At 34.3% G+C, this 18179-nt stretch overlaps 1 protein-coding gene and 1 non-coding gene across 4 annotated transcripts in view; both read right to left on the bottom strand.

Annotated features, from left to right (window-relative positions):
- LOC149943267 (cysteine-rich motor neuron 1 protein-like) overlaps positions 1-13407 on the bottom strand; it is a 64584-nt gene extending 51177 nt beyond the window's left edge. For all 3 annotated transcript variants that reach the window (XR_016481113.1, XR_016481114.1, XM_090177041.1), the window contains exons 1-2: positions 13274-13407; positions 12976-13117 (exon numbers count right to left, since the gene is read on the bottom strand). The gene's annotated coding sequence lies outside the window, so the exon portion shown is untranslated. The remainder of the gene's footprint in view (positions 1-12975; positions 13118-13273) is intronic.
- On the bottom strand, positions 4520-4592 carry TRNAT-GGU (transfer RNA threonine (anticodon GGU)). The gene has a single exon. It is a non-coding gene; the product is annotated as a tRNA-Thr (tRNA).
- Positions 13408-18179: the final 4772 nt, after the last annotated feature.

The following is an 18179-nucleotide window of genomic DNA, read 5'->3' as shown; positions in this document are numbered from 1 at the left end:
ATGAAAATTAATTATAGGAACGTTCAGGTGAATTTATAGGAACGTTCAGGTGAATTTATAGGAAATTATAGGAACGTTCAGGTGAATTTATAGGAAATTATAGGAACGTTCAGGTGAATTTATAGGAAATTATAGGAACGTTCAGGTGAATTTATAGGAAATTATAGGAAATTATAGGAACGTTCAGGTGAATTTATAGGAAATTATAGGAACGTCCAGGTGAATTTATAGGAAATTATAGGAACGTTCAGGTGAATTTATAGGAAATTATAGGAACGTTCAGGTGAATTTACGGGAAATTATAGGAACGCTCAGGTGAATTTATAGGGAAGTGTGATCACCCTGATATTTATTAGCTTTAAAATGTTAAAGGCTTCGTACGTAGTTAAAATTTGAAGTGGCCTACCAACTGAGTTTTAAATTGAATATATGAAAGCTGTCTGCTCGTCAAAGTTCTCTGCACAGCAGCTGAAAGTTTCAACCGAAAACTGTAGAAATTCAAAAGTCGTCTGCTATTTCTTCACATATTTAGTTGACGGATTATAAGGTAGATGGCGCTATCTTTCCTAAGCGCGAATCCTATTCTGACCAAAATAAAAATAATCGTCAATAATATCAGCGTTGCCAGTTCCTGAAACTCAAATTATCGTACCAGTCAAAAAATTATCGACTTAAAAAAAAACATTATCGAACGCCTCTACACTGGCGGTAAATTTGAATTTTCTGTGAAATACTGACTTTAAGCTTGTGAAATAATTTTATTAATAACACTTAAAAGTTCCTCATTTTTTCTGTCAATTTAAAAATTACAGTACATTATCGTACGTGGAAGCTGAATTATCGAAAATGCGTACTAAAGAATTCCCAAAAATGAGCTCAAAATTATCGACGTGTACGATAATTATCGTACGTCTGGCAACGCTGGGACTGTCACTCAATATTCAAGAGCACGATAATTTATTTTCTTAAATCGATAGTTTCCAGCCCTTGGTACTATAATTCGAGTACCTGGCAACGCTGCGTGGAGTGCAAAAAAGGCAAAATGTCGTCAAACGTTCTCTTTTTGTTCCCTTTTAGGGGGAGAGGAACACGCAGGCCTCAATAACGGGCATCCCGCCGGGAAGCGCGCCAATATCTAGGTTGAAAGCGTCCAAATCAAAGTTGACTCACGCGGGGAAAGAAGCGAAACTAAACGACTATATAAGGCGCACAACTTAGAATCGACGAGCCCGCCCGAGCTACCAGCTCCGCGGTTTATCGCACAGTGCTGCCGCTAGATATTTCCTAGTTGTACCGCTGGATAATGCCAGGGCCCCCACTCAAATCTTCAATTTTCTTATAGGAAAATAGGATTATTTTTCTAAAAATATAGGACTTTATAGGACTATTTTTAGAAAATTATAGGATTTTATAGGATTATATATGCTATTTAATGTATTATCTTTATGCATTTAAAAACAAAATCTATATTTAGAGAAATATAAAAAATAGAAACTATTTAACCATTTTATCACAAAAATATACTAGTAGCTAACCATGTTAACAATAACAAAAGTATAGACTAGAATGACTCTGTATAGGAATTTACCATATAGCTAAATCTAGCAATTTAACTGAGCGGCTGGATATGAACCGGTCAAAATATGAAAATTATAGGATTTTATAGGACTTTTGGGGGATTTTGCTTAAAATATAGGATGTTATAGGACATTTTCCAAAATATAGGATTTTAAAGGACCTCTGGGGGCCCTTTAATGCTGAACTGACAAGGCGCTACCTATTTATTCATATTTATAATACCTACCAATTTCAATAGATGGCGCTTGGGTTTATTTTTCGCAGAATTGTTTCACTTTTAAATTAAAATAGGGATTGTCTGTATTTTGGTAACCTAAAACATTTGCGTCTTATAAGTAAAAATTTGACAATTATTGAAAATCTAATCTGCTGGAGAGCTTCAAGTCATTTTTCTTCTCGTTATACGGTTTTTATTCTGCAATAGGAAAATTTAAATTTCCCAAATCGTAAAATATTTCCCTTTAATACAAAAAAATGGAAATTTTAAGAATTATGGCAACCCTGTTATCGCGGTATTTATTTTAATTCGCGGGTTATCTTCTTTATTAAGTACCGTAATTTCATGCCCATAACAATTAGACCTCTGAACTAGCAGGGTTGCCATAGTTTTTTCATATTCAAATTATGATATTTCCAGATATTTTCCTTTACATATTTTATGCCCAAATTTGGCCATCAATTTAGTAAAGCTAGCTTATTTGTAACCAAAATTAAATTCCCTGATTTTTATGGTAATTTTAAAAATTCCCGACATTTAGAACCGATTTTTTTCAGGAAAGCCTTCCAGATACGGTGGCAACCTTTTTGATTATTGTAATCGAAAAATTCGAATTATTCGATTTCTATTGATTTAAATTTGGGTGCAAATACATTGGGAATTTAAGGTTTATTTTTAAATCACACCACCCTGTTGACCAGCAGAAATTCGCTACCTAAGAGCCAAAGTCCAGCAAGAAAAAAAGCAGTTTAGTTATATCTATCATAATTGTCATTTAATAATTTAAATATACTAAAAAATGGTTAAAGCAACACAGGCAATGAGTCAATGCTTTTACATTATTTCGAATATAGGACTAGCTTGACGGTTTTTTTTTTATTTAAAAATCCGGTTGTAAAAACACTAATACTTGCTTTTATACCCTAACATGGCGGCGTATTTTCACGTGCAAAATGAATTTTAAGATCCCCCAATTGCTTATATCTAGCCCCAATTACTTCGTAAGACGACGTATCAGACGACAAAAAGTGAAGGTTAAGTTTTAGTTTCGTTTTGAAATTAACATTGCACAGAGTATTATATTCTGCATTTTTTATTTGAAATAAATAGTATTTCAAAATTTCCAATGTTCCTAATTCATTTCCCAACATTTTTTTAACCATGAATTTTTTTCCGGTGGTTAAAACCGGTTTAACCAGTCTGACTGGTTCTTGGCAACCCTGTGACTTTGCTCTTGGATTAGAGAACGGCAGAGCAGATAAATTAACTGGCAAAATTTCGATTAATCATAAAAATTACGGTTAACCGTTTATCGAGGGGCTAACCACTCTTAGAAAGTCTGTACACCGGATTACGCTTAGATTAGCACTGACAAAGGCAGGGACTTAAAAGATTACGCGTAATCCCATTAGTACAGTCAAAGGTACGGCTCTGTACACCGATTACGCGGAGTGATCAGCCCCTCGCCGTTTATCCATGGATAGAAACGATTTATGGGAAAAAGCCAAAAATAACTGATTTTTTTTTGATAACTTTTGTTTCTGGATATTATCCATATAAACGGTTAATTTTTATCCAAACGCCGACCTCTATCTCGGATGACGAAATAGTTGAAATCCATAATGAATAGATCTTTAAATAAAATCATCTCCAATTGTCTTGCCCCCTGCCGAACATTGCTGCCAGAAATTTGATGACAGCTTTGGTAGTAGAACGAAACAAACGTTGTAAGTCCAGTCGCGGTAACGCAAACTCTTTATTTGACTTTGATGAGTATTTTATGGAAGCACTGATTCCGCGGGTTTTCCATCTATTGTTCGCGGGAAACGGTTTGGGAATGTTGGCAGCCCCGTCGCCCGGGTTCGTTCGCCGGCGGGTGGGGTGCTTAGGAGAGGAAACTGATGAATTCCCTCGCATAACTCGTAGATTTGAACAGTAATTGGCCATAAAGCTCGTGATCCACCCACGGCGGAGGTGTAATGGCTCAATAATAACAGACAAACGCACTTAAAATACTATTTCAGTCACTCGCGGATCGTTTCGACGGCCCACAAAAAACCCCCGCCTTCACGAAATTAAGAAAAGGCTTAACACTATCGTCGGGCTTTGTTTCGCGACTAACATTAGTAATGCTAACTGTTATTAAGCCAAAAGGAACGAAACAAGTTGAACGACAGAATATGGACGGCTAGGCCTGCTATTGAATAATATTCCACGGGGGCTGCGTTCAGTAACGCTTACGTTATTATAATTCGGGGGATAAGTAGACCTTTGTTACTTGAAATTTCTCAAAAGGAAAAGATTCGACTAGTGCTCGGAATTGTTTATTTATTATCCACTAATTTTCCGATTTATTTAAAAAACGTTGGTAAAAAGAATATCATTTTAACTTATTTAATTATGTTTTTTACGCAACCAAGCATTTATTTGAATAAAAGTGAAATTTATTTAAATAATTGTTTGTTTTATTTAAATAACAGGCTTATTCAACTATTGGTTATTTAAATAAATATTATTTAAATATCGCCGAGCTTATTTTATTCATGGATAAAAATTAATCGAAATCCGAGCACTAGATTCGATGGGCTTTAGTTTTGTCATCGCAACCAAAAATATTTTTGATAACTTAAAATCTACTTTTCACTATAGAAATTAAAATTTCATTTAAACCAAGGAATACCTCCGAGTATTGTTCCATACCAGAAAGACTGAGAAAAATCATATCACCTCAGGCAGGAATCGAACCTACGACCTTTGGGTTACCGTCCCAACGCCACTACCATTGGACTACCGAGGCCACGAATATACTGGAATCGGACATCAATTTTAAGAATGACTCGATCTGGTTCACATTATTGACGGGATACATTTAACCCGTTGTTGACGGTGCCGTAGCATTTTACGTCAACTAATTTATAACACGGAGAAATTTTAAAATATTAAAAAAAATCGAACTCGCCCTCTAATAAGTAATTGGGGAATGAATACTCGTCGATTATGGAGTACCTAAAAATTGCATATTCGGGTACCCGATTACTCGAATAAACTGCTCTCTAAACTCGTTTGAGTATTTGTTTTTTTTTCTATCCTTGTTGCTTCGAAGTTCAAAGAGGGGTTTTTACCACTTTTTGGGGGGCAATAAACGGTACCTTAAAGTTGTGGAAACTGTGGTTCATTTAAATTAAAGAAATATTTTTCAGCATTGAAAGTTACTTTATACTCCTTTTAAATTTAATTTCAAAATTTCTTGAATAAAACCAGATCCTAATCAAATACTCGTTAAAAAATATTACTAGTTTTTTTAGTTACTCAACTCGAATAAGAGAAAGTTTCCCCTTAATCAAGTACTCGATTCGACTTCAATATTACTCGACTCGAATACTCGATGAAAAAAAAATGATACTCGATTTCCTAAAACCACTACTTACACAGCCCTAGTAAATACAAGTAAAATTGGGTTATATTATTTAAAATTTATCCAATTTCATGGCATTTAGCAATTTTACTTCCAGAACCAAAATTTAGTCAATTTTACATTTGCATTTACCTAATTTACACATTTTACTAATATTTACCGAAATGTACATGCGATTTATCCATGTTAATTTCGATAGGGTAAAAAAGATTTTAAGTAATTAAAAACATTTTTGGTTTCCATGGCAAAAACTAAAGCCCCCTCGAAACTTTTCCATATAGGCCTACTTATCCACCGAATTTAAACCAAATCTGCGAAAATCGTCTCCTTGTTAGTGGCGGTATTTAAAATGGGTAAAATTATTAAAATATCAAAATTATAGGATTTTTAAGACTGAAATATAGGATTATATCGGATTTTTGAAAATATCGGATTTTTGAAAATATCGGATTTTTGAAAATATCGGATTTTTGAAAATATCGGATTTTATAGAATTTTTGAGAATATAGAATTTTTGAGAATATAGAATTTTTGAGAATATAGAATTTTTGAGAATATAGAATTTTTGAGAATATAGAATTTTTGAGAATATAGAATTTTTGAGAATATAGAATTTTTGAGAATATAGAATTTTTGAGAATATAGAATTTTTGAGAATATAGAATTTTTGAGAATATAGAATTTTTGAGAATATAGAATTTTTGAGAATATAGAATTTTTGAGAATATAGAATTTTTGAGAATATAGAATTTTTGAGAATATAGAATTTTTGAGAATATAGAATTTTTGAGAATATCGAATTTTTGAGAATATCGAATTTTTGAGAATATCGAATTTTTGAGAATATCAAATTTTTGAGAATATCGAATTTTGAGAATATAGAATTTTTGAGAATATAGAATTTTTGAGAATATAGGATTTTATAGAACATTTTGGAAATATAAGATTTTATAGGACTTTTTGGAAATATAAGATTTTATAGGACTTTTTGGAAATATAGGATTTTATAGGACTTTTTGGAAATATAGGATTTTGTAGGACTTTTTGGAAATATAGGATTTTGTAGGACTTTTTGGAAATATAGGATTTTGTAGGACTTTTTGGAAATATAGGATTTTGTAGGACTTTTTGGAAATATAGGATTTGGTAGGACTTTTTGGAAATATAGGATTTTATAGGACTTTTTGGAAATATAGGAGCTCTGTGGACCCTGGAGAAACCAACAATTTACATTAAAACCATTTGTCTTTTTCTTATATTCGGGACCTTAAACTTTGTTAAACAAGCTAAAGAAAAGTAAATTACACCCCAAATTTGTTATAATGCAAGTTACAATTTGTACTGAGCAATGCCATATTTTTTAGTGGGTTGAAACTTTGTCGCGGTCTAGACAACGGGGTCTAGATACGAGAGAACCTAATGGACGGAAGTGTCAAACTATTCCCTGTATTCCCTGACGTTTTAAGGCCAAAAATTTTATTTCATACTTTACTTAAATCAGAAGTTGATAAATTTAAATATACTTATATTTCAGTAAAAAGGTTATTATTACCATGTTGAAAAAATTAGCCAACTTTCAAGGAAATAAATTAATCATAGAATTTGTCATATACCTCTAGTAAAATTACCTTCAAAAAGTGTCAAGATAAAATTTAAGTCCCTGAATATTTAAAAATTCTTAAAATTCCCTGACTTTTTAGGCCATTTTTAAATTCCCCGACTTTTACCAGATGGTTGGCAACCCTGTCATCTGTTGCTCAACGAAGTCAGCGGCTAAGAGCAGGGTTTTAACCACAAGCGAATTCCGTACACTTTAATTTAACTCTTTAAAAGCAATTCTGCTGTTTCTTTTATAAAATTGCAAGTAAAAGAGGGGGAATTTTTAAAGAGCAGCTATCGATTAGATGGTGCCACCAAGTACTAGGGGGGTTAAGCTTTATCCACCAATAAGAAAACGGATGGCCCTTTCACCTACTTTTCTATTGGGCAAAGAAAAACCGTGATCTTTCACCCGCTTTCCAATTGGTCGAAATAGTTTAAGCCCCCCCCCCCTCCGTACTTAGTGGCGCCATCTAATAGGCGGCTGCTCTTAAAAATTTCCCTCATTAAGAAAAATTTTCATATTTATCTAAATTATTCGTATACACTCTTTTACGCGCGTTTCCCCCCCCCCCATCAAGGACCCTCCCACGATTTGCTCCACAGGCAGCTGCCATAGTCGTACTGCACGTAGCTCTACCGTGGAAAGTTATTTCCCCCTAAAACCCGTTCTCTGGCGTGTAGCACGGTAATGGCGACACCCATGAAATACGCGCGTAAAAGAATCTATACACGGCACTTTTAGTTAAGCCTTTGCAGGCCTAGGCAGGCGATATTTCACAAAATTGGCAATGGCCAAAAACATGTTCAACAAGTTTCAACGCAACGGTCTCAACGACCATATGGGTTTTCAGAAAACTTTCTTTTTTGTTGAGTCTTACTGAACGCAGCCCTATATTCGCGGAAAACCGAATGAGGCGCCATCTACGACACCTTTCCGGTAAAAATATCTATTAAAACTGCCGTAGATGGCGCCTCAATGTTACTAGAAACGTGTTAAGAGGTTAATTACATACTAAACATTTATCTTTCTTGATAATAGATGGCGCATAAATCACTAGGTTTGCGATACTAGTAGGTGTACTTGTGCCCTGCTTGTAAAGCGCCGTAAAAAAGATGGTCTTTATTCTTTAATTTTATTGCTGAGATTCAAAGTACGAAGCTCCGCGATTCTGATCTTTGCACGATATTAAACCATTATTTTCGAAATCCATTCAATGGCTTGCCCCCTCACTGATCCTCCCATGCTTGATAGACTTATACATAGTCTTAATACAGCGGTTCCCAAAAGGTGTTTCACGGAACCCTCGGGTTATTAGAGATGGCCATGACTATCCAATTCTTAGAAAAACGCGACTTTACTGGAGAGCGTGGTACCATCTATTTATGGCAAAGGAAGCTAAAATTCAAAATAGCGAAATGGTAACGTTGTCAGAGCCGTTGTAGAGTTCTATATTTCGACTTATACTCTATTTAGTGGACATTAACCAAATTATATATCACATCCCATGTAAAAATATTGTTTAAAATAACTTTAATTTATGTTATTGACCAATTTACAAACGATCCAATCAACGCGAGGGGTACCTATAAATATACGCCTTTGGGTCCCAATGTAGCTTAACTGTCTTGTTTTGATGTCGGCGCTAGCGACATCTGTTGAAAAAAGAGCTACTTCACTTCGAGCCGACACTTAATTTAAGCTAAGTATAAAAACTTAGTTGTGGTTCCGCCAGAATTAGGTGGATAATTTAGAGTTCCATAGCTTAATAGACGCTTCAATAAAACCTCTTCAAGTAATATTTCCGAGAGCCAGGACCTGCAAGTTACTATTTATTTAGTGTTTTGTTGAAATAAAAGAAACTTTTCACCGGTATACGGTATGCAACAAGTGTTTCCTTTTAAACAGGTAGCTTTTTGGTCGACATATTAAGGCTCAGCAAAAACACAATGTTCTGTTTACAAATGAAAAGTTTCCAAGGAGCGCCAATTTAGTTTCTCAAATGAGCGTCAACAGGGGGGAGTGCCAATTGAGTTTCTCAAATGAGGGTCAACAGGGAGGAGCGTCAATTTAGTTTCTCAAATGAGCGTCAATAAGGAGGAGCGCCAAATTAGTTTCTCAAATGAGCGTCAATAAGGAGGAGCGCCAAATTAGTTTCTCAAATGAGCGTCAACAGGGAGGAGCGCCAATTTAGTTTCTCAAATGAGCGTCAACAGGGAGGAGCGTAAAATTTCGTATCTCAAATGAGTATCAAAAGGGAGGAGCACGGTTTTCGTTTCTCAAATGAGTCAAAAGGGGGATTTGCCAATTGAGTTTCTCAAATGAGCGCCAAATGGGGGAAACTCCATTTTCTTTTGTCACATGAGTGTCAAAACCGGGAAATGTAAATTTCGTATCTCAAACGAGCGATAAAAGGGTGGAGCGCTAATTTCGTCAAAAGAGAGCAGCACCGATTTTTTCACAAAAAGTGTCAAAAAGGACCGCCAATTTAGTTTTTCAAATGAACTTTTGTCTGAGCTACTGGCACAAGAAATTTCTCATGCTTCCCTAATACTATTTCAGATGGAGTCTAAACCAAATTTTTATGCGTTTAGTAAGCAACAGTTAGCTTTGATACTGAATTGTATGAAAAATAAACTATAATTTACTACACCCGGTTTTATTAACCACGTCTGAACAGAGTAACTTCATTTTAGTTCTAAAAATAGATGAAGAAGTACTTTTATGGCATACTTATAAGTTTATTTTACACATGATATTAATTATAGTAATATTCCTGAAAACGGTCAAAATAGTTTTAGTAACCCATTAAATTTGAAGCAAATCGAATAGCAAATTGTAAGAAAGTAGTAATTAAATAATGAGATTTTAGTTCATAATATACCAATACTATGATTTACAACCTAAGTAAGAGCCAAATATATAATGAGTCAGGAAAATGAAAGAGAAAATCTGGGTTCACATTAAATCAAATAAACTAATTAAATTTCCCAAACATTAACCAGCTATTAAGGTAAATATTCTCGAAAAATTCACTGCTCAATGAAGAGTTGATAAATAAATACATTCTTGGAAATGTTTTTATAAAAAATTGAAGACTTGATATAGCATTGTAAAATGCATTAATATTTTGTTGGTATCAATAGCATAAACAGATTTAAACTAATGTCAATTAAATTAAATTTAGCTCCTTGTTTGTCTCAAAACTACTTACATTAATAATAAATTCGAAGTACATTAAGATATTTTTTCCTCAAAAATAATCTTAAATAATCCGAGGGTAATTTAATATACATGTAACCTGGCCCTTAAGGCATTCCAAAATATTATAGATGAACAATTAAGCTTTACCTATAATATAATAATAAACAATAATCAGCTAGGCTAATACTCAATTTACCACCTTGTGCCCAAGTCATGTAGTGAATTTTAATGCCTTTAAATAAGTGGTTGGGTTAAGTTACGTGGGAGGGTGGTGGTAAACTCCACAAAATTTTATGGCAAGGGGAAACTTAAAAAAATCAAGGAGAGAACTTGCTAACTCAGCGCAGAAGGCATTGTTCGCAGTTTTCACCAAGTGGCACAAGCTGAGATCAAACCCAGCTCCTTTTGCTGCAAGGTGAAAGTGCCAAACACTCCGACACCCCAATTAGTGGTACTTAAATTGACTCTGGGAAAGGTATGTCCAAGTTTAGCTATCCCTAAAATATTCTGTAGCGTTCCCTGAAGACCACCTTTTTGAGGAAACTCCCAGCCAATGGCAATGGCAAATAAAGGAAAATAGTGAACAGTAATGGTTAATTGAACATTGCATTTTATATATTTAATCAATAGATTTCAATTAGTTTTCCTAAGCCATTAATTTTAACATAAAAATTTGCCTACATTTAGCAAAAGTACAACACAAGAAATAATGTATTTTTGCTGACCCAATATGATATTTTATAACAGATATTGAGTAAAAATAGTTTATTGTTCACTATTTACTGAATTGGCTGACTGTCTAGACTGGTATTTTCCACCCGAATTTTTTCCATTTGCGAATATTAGAAAAGCTATAGGGGGAAAGGTAATCCAAACCCACCTTTCTTATTGAAATTAATTTTTTTAATGGTTAGATATTTCAAGACTCAGTTAAAGGGTCAATTTACACCAGATTTCAGTAAATTTTTATAGAAAAGCAATATTTGTTTAAACTAAAGGCGAAGTGTCAATATCAAGGAAATTTTCACTTAATCTCTTCTTGAAGTAATTTTTTACATCTTTCACTCATCAATTTGTTTAGGAACATCCAATAATTTTGAAGGGAGTAACTCTTGCTCTGGATCCGTCACGTAAATATAGAGAGTTTACAAAAAATTTGGTATACCACCCCCTTTATTTTCATTTACTAAAAACTTAAACATCTATGTTATGATTGCCAATCTTAACGAGTTATGAATTGCTTTCTCATTGAGAGTTACTTGTAATTTATTTCCTAATTCCCTGTATTAACTGCGAATTGGACCACTTCTTCACAGTTTTCTTATAAATAATTACCACTTCATTTAAAATAAACATACATAAATATATAGGATAAAGTACTAAATTTCTTATACATAGGATATAGTGCTAAATTTCTTATATATAGGATATAGTGCTAAATTTCTTATATATAGGATAAAAAAGTACAAAATTTCTTATACATGGGATAGTAAAGTACTAAATTTCTTATAAAAAGGATAATTGAAGTACTAAATTTCTTATATATAGAATAATAAAGTACTAAATTTCTTATACATAAGATAAAGTACTAAATTTCTTATATATAGGATAAAGTACTAAATTTCTTATATATAGGACAATATAGTACTAATTTCTTATTTAGTAGAAAAATTTCCCAAATATGATAATGTCAAACAAATTTCTCAAATATAAGATATCGGACTAAAATTTCTCCAATATAGGTTAATAACAAACTAAAATTTATAAAATATAGGGTAATAATGGACTAAAATTTCTTAAATATAGGTCAATATCGAACTAAAATTTATAAAATATAGTATAATAATGAACTAAAATTTCTCAAATATATGAAAATTTTGGGTTAAAAAATACAATGCTTAGAAGAAATTAAGAAATAAAAAATTTATATACATGTACAGATACGATTTTAGTGATCAAAAGGAACTTATGTGGCTCTGAAGCCCCAACTTTCAATTGAAGTTAGCACCCAAAAGAGGACATAGTGTTAGTTTACCATCACGAATTATTAAGTTAAATAAAGAAGTACTTTAGAAACACTTACTAGCCAGACTTTTTGCGTATGACCTTAAAATGTTATGGTTATACGAAATCATAAAATAACGATTAAATGTTACATAGAGTGATCTCGAAACTTTGTCTATTCAGAATTTCCTAATATTTAATTGAGCGTAGAGATAATGGTCTAATAGTCACGATCTAAACTAATTTTTCAGTAATCAACCCACTTATGATCATAAAACTCCTTGAATGTTTCAATCGACCTCTTTTGGAATTGTTCGTCAAATCTGGAACCCTTGTAATGCTCAAGATATTAAAATGCTTGATGTCAAAGGTGACATAGTTAATCATCTTACTCATTAATTGGGCCCTCTTTTGACTTGGCACACATTCTGTGATTTGATGAGCTTATTCAACAATATATCAATATATATAACCCGTACTAATATTATTTTCAATCTCTGATAAAGACAAGCAAGCCTGTGGTAACTAGTTAATTATAAAGCTATTCAAGAAGAATATTTCAGGTTAACCCTTTTTCAGAAAGGTCATTCCACTTTTGAATGCTCTTCCTGAGAGGTTAGTCTCCCTTTAAGCCTTATATTTCTTTAAATACCAAGTAAATACACATTTAGGATCATAAAAATTGTTTTTTTAGGCATACTACTACTGCTAATATCACTGTTATTCTCATTGGTTTTTTAAATCAAAACTTGATTTCGACTAGGATCATCAACAGGTGATTTTCACAGCTGTCAAGGCTACTTAGCCCTAGTTCTTAAAATACTTTAATATCCAGAAGATGAAAAAAGTAGGGTATTCTGCATTTACCCTTAGTTTTATAAAAAGGTCATGGAACGAAATTTTGAATTCCCAATAAATGTTTACGAGTAATAGAAATACCGAAGGTCTGTTACCTACCTCATGCTCTATGGCAATAAAAATAATGGTGTTCTCGGTGAATCATCTAGGTAATCAATCTTCAATGTGTGTATAAACAGATGTATTTAAATAGTCTCCTTCTTCTGGTTTCACTCAAGTGACTCAATTTAAAGGGCGAGGCCTAAAGTAGAAATTACTACATCGTTTTGTTGTTGTAAATTTTTAATTAACAGAAAAGTACCTTATTTATTAGTTTAAAATTAAATATTATTACAGATCAGGAAAACAAATTAATATCGCAAAATCTATAACTTATACATAAAATATTACCACGTACCTTAATTTCCGAGCATTGCTTTATGACAAATTTTTAAATGTAAAGTTGTAAACAAAATTTTCAGATCAACAGGCCCCTAACAGTTTGTTTCCCGCCAATATCAGGAATATTTAAGTTGCCGAGCAAGTTACGCCATCTAACGAAATTAGTTACAAAATAACGAAGAATGTGGCGGCATTTTTAAATTCTATAAACTTCGCCATACGTTAATGATAAGCCTCTGACAGACTATGTGGGTCAATAACATAGATATAAGAAATGTATATAAAGGTCTAGATAAATTTCGGGGCGTCTAAGCCTAACATAAAATACGGAATTGACACCTAGCAGACACCGAGGAAGGCACGTGACCAAGAGCGCGAGCTCTCTTAGCATTTTAGTACTAAGTGCTTGACCTTTCCGCAGGCCGTAGTCTTTAGACACCAACTGTTTGTGACTTTTAGTATAATTTTTAAGCAGGAGACAATGGCTCTCGCGACGATAGCACGAGCTTTCTTACCGATAGATAGTGCCTTAAAAGGATAGCCTGCAGAAATTACGCGTTTCTGCTAGCTGTCACCTCCGTATTCACTCCCTCTGAAGTATTTTATCTAGACCTTTATATACGTTTCCTATATCTATGGTCAATAACGACCAAAACAAATTGGTCCTTAAATGCCCGAATTTAATTTCCTGTAGTGATGGGTGCGTTGCGCTCAAATTAGAGCAGATCGGAGAATTTGGAGTCCAAATGAGCTGAAAATTTAAATATTTTTAATCTATTAATGACTTAGTTCCATGGAGGGGCCTTGGGTAGTAGCTAAGCTAATTATTATTATGATCGATAATCCCATCATCTTCGGTCTGGAAGTTAGCGTACCTTACAAGTTACAGATGAGCGCTTCACCTAATAATAAATTTTGCGTGAGAAGAGCGGAGCGGTCGTTTTAACCATGGAACTAACTAACGCTAGGGACGGTTCACAAAAATACATTTACGGCGGCGCTCGTGAAGAGCGTTCTTTAACAACCCCGCCCGCTTTTTTACCCCCCCCCCCCCGAACAAGATTTGGTGATTCAATCCGGAAACCATTAGGATCTTCACGCCACCCATCGGTAGTTTTAGAAACTAAAATACCGATTTTCGTGAATATGCGCGCCAAAAGTTCGTCTGCTAATGCGCTTTTTTAGTAGAAGTTACCTGTACCTAATTATCGTTAACTAAATGAGAAAATATGGTAAGACCTAAGATATGCGTGTATTTCCAAAACAAACGCACCTGATAAACTATTATTGTCTTGAAAGGGTGGCCTTTTTTTCGATTTCTCGTTTATAGGAATTCCTATCATTTCATATGCATTTGACCTAAACATTATTACCCTGCTATCCTCCTTGTTATTACAGATTACACGGTTAATTAACTACCGTCGTAATTATCATAGCTTAAACGTTAATTAACTACCTTCGTCATTATCACAGCTTTAACGCATTAGGAATCTACAAATTTTAAGCCTTGTTTATAACCCGCGTAGCAGACCACAATTTTCCGCAAAAGATTTTTTTCCCCTCCGATTGTCGTCCCTCCCTTTCAACACAAAATGAATCACCTATCCGGAGTTGCGCGTAATTCTCGCTAGGCGCGTTGTCAAAATACAATTTTCAGGTTTTCTTATTTGTGACCCGTCCCTAGCGTTAGTTGGTTCCATGTTTTAACTCTCTTCAAACTAACTCAGAAGAGCAAATGAGAATTATGCTAAAAAGTGGTTTTCTGGGGCTAAAATTCTACACTTGTTCAGTGAGTTTGCTGAATTAGATATTATTTTGGTGGTTCTACAATTTATTTATTTTTTGGTTTTCAGTATTTTTAAAGAGTGGTAAGTAGTTTTCCATGTTCAGTGAGCTGTTTTATGACAAATCGAAATCTAATATATTTTATTGAGCAGAGCGTTAGTGAACTTTAGCTGATCGATGTTGAACGAGATAAGAGGTGAGTAATTAGTTAAAACGTTTGATATGAGCTCCTCTTGAGAAGAGCCTGACAGACAAATATATCAGTTTAAAATGAGCTGCTTGGAGTCGAATGTGGATTTTGACAAAATGCCCATCACTGTTTTCACTGTACACTGCATTTACTAAACTTGGACTTTCAATCATAGAAATGGGAGAAATAACTAGAACGATTTTTATACTATTTCGGTGCGCGCCGATTAGAAACGTACCTTTAGCTTGTGCTTTTCGTTGGCTGGCGTACGACTGTAACGCCATCTCTAACTAAAAACTATCTCTACCAAAATTCCAAAATAAAATGGCGGTCTCAAGCTCGTCGCTAGACGCGTTTTATTGAAACCTGGGCACGCGTGTTTTTTTGTTTTTTTTTTTGAAACGCGAGGTTTTTTTTATTATAAGTTGAGCAATATGATTAAAAATTGTGTTACTAAATCTTGTAAGAGTAATTACTCAAATCAAAATATATCTATTCACAGGTTAGTGTTAGAAATTCTAAATGAACTAAAACTGTATTAGTGTGGCAGGCCTTGGCTTAACGGAAAGTTTTTGCGATCATTGCAGCTGGAGAGGGCGGATTTACGATGGACGTCGTAAAATCCGGCTTCTTAATCATTTTAACTGTTCACATAGTATGCCATATAGGTTATAAGATAGGTTAAATGTTTACCTAAGATACATACCCATTCTTGCGTGTTCGGAGCAGTGTTGCCACTCTATGATTTACAAAATGCCAAGATCGAGCTCGAAAAAATGCCAAGAAATGCCAAGATCGAGCTCGAAAAAATGCCAAGAAATGCCAAGCGCGAAATTTGAAAGCAGAAACGAAAATTTAGCGTGAAAATTCTGTTTTATACAGGTCACTGTGTTTTATAATAAAAAGGAGTGTGCTCAAATTGACTAAAAATCTTTAAAAAAAATATATTTATAATCGCGACCGAAACGGTTCTAGGTGGCGTTGCGGTGCCGACCATTTTTTAGCCACTTATTGTATAATGTAGCAAACAGTAGCATCAACCAGTGCGAAAGATGGGTTAATTTTGGAGTCGTTTCCGTTCTGTTGTACATTGAAATAATAAAGCGGGTAATCCAAAGGAAAAAAATACCTTTTCATAAATGTATGCGTCGGTTTTAAAACTTTATTTGTCAGTAACGTCTGCTAACAGTGGCGATGCTAAGACCCCCGTTCCCCCGAAAAAGTCTTTTCGGGATTTTAGCCGGCATTTAGCATACTATTTGATGGGTAGAGGTCGGGGACGGTTAATTATTATCCATGATTTAATTGATTTTTTTCGGGAAAAAATGTAAACAACGAAATTTACCGGTTAATATTTCGGAAAATGATTAAAAAACATGAATTATTCGTAAAATTTGAGCTTTTTATCGAAAAAAACGTCGTTTTTCCGATTAATTTTACAAATTTATCCAAACATTAATCGGATAATACTGAAATATAAATTACGAATAATTTTGAGAGCTTTATCAATTGAATAAAAGTTAACCATCCCCGACCTCTATTGATGGGAATTTAGGGCCCCCGGAAGACCTGGGGCTCTTCCGCTATGTGGGGGTGCTATCTACATGACTGTCTGCTAATGCACTACGTCTTACGGATTTCGTCGAAAGACGTCCTAGCCCTAGTTTTCGGTGGGATTTGGGGGTTACACCCGACCGTGAAAAAAATAAAAACTAGAGATTTGAAGTAGCACCCCATGCTATGATATCCGCCCCGGGTGTCACCCAGGCTAGCTGCGCCACTGGACAGCGGTCAACGCCACCTATAAACGTTCCTTACAACTACATCACGCTGCCTTATTCATAGATCATATATCTATGGCCTTATTTCCAAAACCACGTAACTTTGTACACAAATCTTAAGAAGATACGTAGTTTTGAAAATAAGGTATCTCCCCTTATTTTTTTTATTTTGTATCAAATTTAAAAAAAGAATACGTTTTCGCAAAAAAAAATCCTAGGGAGAATAAAAGATCCTAGAACCGAAAAACACCCAAGGTCAAATGCCAAGGTGTTGAAAGAAAATACCCAGATGCCAAGATCTTGGGAGAAATGCCAAGGAGTGGCAACATTGGTTCGGAGTTAGAGAGAGGGGTTTGGAGTTACCTTAATTTGTACGGGGTTACAGTGCACACAGGGGCGGATTAACCCCTTTTGCTGCCCTAAGCACTATAAACATTTTGATGCCCCTGGACCCCTATGGAATAATGAAAACCATAATAAACAGTAATTGTTTTTTGATAATGACTAAATCACACGAGTTCGGAACTTTAGAAAATAAATAAATAAAATAAATCGAAATCCTGCATTTGATATACCCCGTACCGGTTTAATTATCAAAAACTATGTTTTTAAGTGCATTGCTTTAGTATTTTCTAAACAAAAAAGATATATATGACTTCTGTTATAGCCTCAACAACGGCCAGGCCTCGACTATGATGAAGTTGATAAAATTACTAAATTATAGTCCCTCATTGTCTAAATTACAATATATGTGAATAAATAAATACTGTCCCTGTATTGAATTTTTGTCAGTCACTCACAAAAGTTGATAGCTAATTCATTTAAACGAAGGAAATAAAAAGTACTTACAAATTAGCAAAGTATGTTATAACCACAAATAACGACTAAAAGAAACAGGGTAATACGCATTCATGACAAATTGAGAATGCAGCCGTCCGAACCACGGCCAACTTTGATCACGCGCTGTTCGCGCTACTACGGCCAACACATTCGTCGAAATTCCGCGAGCAAGGATTTTCCCCCTATAAACTGTACTATAATGTGTAGGAGTTCAGCGCCACGCTCGGTGGTTATATTGTCCCCAATGTAAAAACTATACTAAAAATAATAATCCGCTAGGGGCGCTGACGTCATACACATCTTTTGCTCATAGGTTAACACAGGAA

This window comes from Leiobunum rupestre, chromosome 6 (genome assembly GCF_980474605.1).
Source record: "Leiobunum rupestre chromosome 6, qqLeiRupe1.1.hap1, whole genome shotgun sequence".
Taxonomy (NCBI): domain Eukaryota; kingdom Metazoa; phylum Arthropoda; class Arachnida; order Opiliones; family Sclerosomatidae; genus Leiobunum; species Leiobunum rupestre.
Note: the sequence above shows the minus strand (reverse complement) of the source record. Positions and strands in the feature narration are given on the sequence as shown.